The 4,165-nt window shown below is 53.0% G+C and overlaps 1 protein-coding gene across 1 annotated transcript in view; it reads left to right on the top strand.

Moving 5' to 3' along the window:
- The window catches only part of ASRGL1 (asparaginase like 1), an 18,800-nt gene extending 14,917 nt beyond the window's left edge, over positions 1-3,883 (top strand). The window contains exon 8 of the mRNA XM_015588784.2: positions 3,866-3,883. The gene's annotated coding sequence lies outside the window, so the exon portion shown is untranslated. The remainder of the gene's footprint in view (positions 1-3,865) is intronic.
- The last annotated feature ends 282 nt before the right edge of the window (positions 3,884-4,165 follow it).

Below are 4,165 nucleotides of genomic sequence, written 5' to 3'. Positions count from 1 at the left end.
CCTCTCTTCACCTGATCATTCACGGAGAAATGAGAAATTAGATTCCACCCGGCGAGAGCCAAGAATATGCACAGGCTTCTCTGCCCACCCCCACTCCAGCCCATCATGTGAGAAAAATGTCTCAAAAAAAAAAAAAATCGAAACGAGACCAGCAAAAAGGACAAACTACCGAGCTTGGAGCTTTTTCGAGCTTTGAGCTTTTTCGTAGCTCATCCCCATTGTCTTGGGTTAGAAAGAAGAAATGACATGACGGAAACTGCCGTGGGGCAGGGAGTGCCTTTGGAATTGGGAGACCCGCCCTCCGTCCTGGTGACAGAGCTGCCCCCGGGCTCTCTGTGACAGGGGCGAGGCGGGAAGGACGGAGCTTTGAGCTTTTTCGAGCTTTGAGCTTTTTCGTAACTCATCCCCATTGTCTTGGGTTAGAAAGAAGAAATGACATGACGGAAACTGCCGTGGGGCAGGGAGTGCCTTTGGAGTGGGGGGGGCCGCCCTCCGTCCTGGTGACAGAGCTGCCCCCGGGCTCTCTGTGACAGGGGCGAGGCGGGAAGGACGGGATGGAGGTATCTGAAAGCCCAGAGCGGGTGAGCCGCGAGGCGCCGCTTCCTGCGGACCCGAGAACCTTGAGCAGAAGGAACTGAGGAGATGCCCTGGTTTTTCTCAGGAAGTTCAGGTCTCTGGCGCACTAGTATCGAAGTTTCCAGATACTTCAAGAGGTCCCCCTGGGAATCCAGAGCTCCCTAATCTGAGGGAGTCGGCGGGGCTCCTGCAGGTCTGCGGGTTTTCTTGGGCTCACACGTGGCCCCTGTGCTCTGGGCATTTCCCACTGGCCCACATGGCTGCTCAGAGACCCTCCGCCTGCCGCAGGCCCTGGGGTCCTCACAGCGAGGGATGGGACTCGCAGCCCCCCACCTCTCCTACACGGGGGAGAGCTGGCCGGTGTGGGGATGACACTGACCGTGACTTGGTGCATTCTCATACTGTCCATTGTTGTGGGGAACCCCCCGCTACAGTGCGGTCAGCATGGTGAAACAAGTTATTTCCTTCGGGGAAAGTAACCCTATTAATCTCTGGACTCTGAAACGGTATTTCTGCTGTGACATCAGCCCAGTTTTTCAGTCCGTCAGGGCTTAACTTCTCTCTGGAAAGAAATTACTTAATTTTAAATGTGCTACTAATAAACTATTTTGAAAGAATAATAATGTGGTTAGGAGTCACTGTTGACAAAGACCAGACCTAGAGCTCCCCTTGGTCTGTCAGCCCAGACAGCTGTACCAGTTAGAGACCTTTCAAGGTCAGGGTGGCTTGTGGTTGTGACAATCTGTCTTGCCTCGTGGAGTATATACGAGAGTTTTTCAGAAGAATTGAGCTTTTTCTGAATAGGTTAAGGAAGAAACCAAACCAGGATTTGTAAATACCAGCAAGGTTTATGGCTCAGCCTTCTGGCGGTTTGCCCTTAGACCAGGCGGTCACGAGATTCTAGCTCCTGTCCCATGACCCTCTCTGGTCCACGTCACCTGATCTGAACTAAAGAGAAAGAGATGGCACTTAGAGGCAGAATCCTGCTAGTGATCCTGGACAAGTTAACTTCTAAGAATTTTTTCATCTATAAAATAGACCTCCTCGAAAATGAAGAGGGGACGTGCTCAGTGCTGATCTGTGGTCCCCTGGGGACAAACACAGAAACCGGCCCTGGTGGGGGTGGGGGGGTGGGGACAGTCTGTGTTTGTCTTTGCAAACTTAAGTGTGCAACAAGTGCCCTTCAGAAATAAGTGTTTCGTTAGCAGGTGTGTTTGCCAGGGCCGCCAACAACAAACATCAGACAATGGCTTAAACACAAAGTACCTTCTCACAGCTCTGGAGGCTGGACATCCAAGGTCAAGGTGTGAGCAGGTCTGCTTCCTCCTGAGGCCTCTCCTGGGCTTGCAGATGGCTGCCTTCTGCCCATGTCCTCACGTGCACGGTCTTTACTTTATATATGTCCTTCTTAGAGGGACATCAGTCAGATACAGTTGGGGCCCGACCCGAACAGCCTCTTTTTAACTTCATCACCTCTTCAAAGCCCTAACTCCTGATAAAGTCGGGGTTAGGGCTTCCCCATAGGAGTTTTGAGGGGACACACTTCAGCCCATCACGGGAGGCAGAGCAGAACTGCCTTAGGGGTTGGAAAAGGAGAGTTTTTGGAGAAGATAAGTCTCACTAAGTGGAAGAGGAAAAGGGAAGGAAGGAGGGGAAGACAGGCCGGTGGGCAGAGCCAAATAGTGCTGATCAACTAGCTCTGCCACGCACGGGGGAGTGCCTCGTTTTCAAACACTGCTGAGGCCCAGCGTGGGGTCCCCGATGTCTGGCCAAGGCGCCTGGCAGCCACTTTGTGCAAGCCAAGGAGATCTCGCTCCCCCCCGGAACTTGGTTTTGCGAACAGTCAGAAAGGCACGCTTTGCCCCGTGGCTCCACAACCGTTGAACCGATGCGAGATATTATCTGCAAAAGAATGACAATCGTTTTATCACTTCTGAACCACAAGAGGGCAGCAAACTCTAAAATGTCTAACGGTTTCAGCAGCCCAGAGGGAACATGATTTATCTCGATTCCGGATCAGAACAATCTACTCCGCAAATACAGAACCGAAAGAAAGTTCCTGTTCCGACCTTCAGTTCATCCAAATACTTCAATTTATTTTAGAGCAGAACTGTCCATAACACAAACACTAGCAGATGCTCTATAGCAGGGATCCCTAACCCCAGGGCCTGTTAGGAACAGCAGGAGGTGAGCGGCAGGTGAGCAAGTGAAGCTTCATCTGTGTTTGCAGCCTCGGCTCCGCCTCAGATCATCAGGCATTAGATTCTCATAGGAGCCCCGGTCCCTGGTGCCAAAAATGTTGGGGACCGCTGCCCTACAGAACCCTTCAAACTCTGCCATGCCTGACTCTTAAAACAATCGAAGCCTGGTCTGCATAACCTGCTGCCAGACGCCGGAGCCTCCAAGGTGAGCAGGCTCGTCAGCCTCAGCCTCTGCCCGAGCTCGGTTGCTCCTTCCGGCCAGGAAGACAGATACATTGTAACTTGGCCTAAACTTGCCAAAATAGCCGAGAGCAGTGTCTGCCCAAGCAGGAGGTGCTCGTCAGCCCACCTGTCGAGCTGGAAGCATGAGTCCTGGGGAGGAAGAAAGGACTTTAGCCTTGCAGCTGTTGCACAATCAATGTTGTTTTCAAATAAAGGTCTTCCTGGATGTGTTCCTTTCTAGCATGAGAGTTTGTAAACTCCAAGGGCAGAGGTGGAATGGGATGCACTTCAGTCCCCGTCAGTGTCCCTCTTGTTGGAAATGGATGGTGTACGGGAAGCAGGTAGGGGACACCATCCTTGTCACATCCAGCCCCTCTGCAGTCCTCCCGTCAGCCAAAACCATCACTGCGTTCGGGCCTCGTAGCAACGTTGAGGGAGCAGGAAAATGCCCCCAGAGTCTGTCCAGCTAAGAAAAGTACAGATGTCCTCCCCTCCTGTGACCCGGAAAGGCCTGGGTGCCGGGCTGGAGGACAGAGGGGAATCCAGGTCTAGGAATGGGCTCAGGAGGAGGTTGGGCCTGGGACCCAGGTCGGGTTGGGGCCGTAAGTGGGTTCGGTCTCCATTAGTAAATACCACTAAGTGGGCGAGCAGCTGCCCTGCCCCACCAAAGAGAGCGGAGCCTGAGTCGTGCAGAGCCTGTCTCCTGCGGGGAAGATGGGCAAGGGGAGCACGGAGAAGAGTCCGCTCTTTAGAAAGATGAATAAAGGGCCAGAGAAAGTGGAGTTTCCTCCAGGGCACTCATTCCGCCTGGGTTAAACTGAGGTTGATATCACCCTCCCTGTTCTCTCACCCTGTGGCCCCGACAGGACTGTCCCCGTCAAACCACTCACAGCAACCGGCCCAGCTGAGAGCGAGGGACAATCCCAGAGGCGAGCGAGGGACAATCCCAGAGGTGCTCCGCGTGCGAAGCAGGAAAGAAGAGGAAGCTTTGACGACTTCGTCCTTCGCATCCTGCTTTCTTTTCCCAGACTGCTATCAGAATGAAGTTGGATTTTCAGACAGGGGGAGGCCTGGGCTGGGTCAGTAAGGGAAACCAGCCTGGGATCCTTCCTTCCTTCCTTCCTTCCTTCCTTCCTTTTTCTTTCTTTCTTTCTTTCTTTCTTTCT

Source organism: Pteropus alecto, unplaced genomic scaffold (assembly GCF_000325575.1).
Source record: "Pteropus alecto unplaced genomic scaffold, ASM32557v1 scaffold43, whole genome shotgun sequence".
NCBI lineage: Eukaryota > Metazoa > Chordata > Mammalia > Chiroptera > Pteropodidae > Pteropus > Pteropus alecto.
The sequence above is the reverse complement of the archived record's forward strand: the minus strand, read 5'-3'. Positions and strand labels throughout refer to the sequence as shown.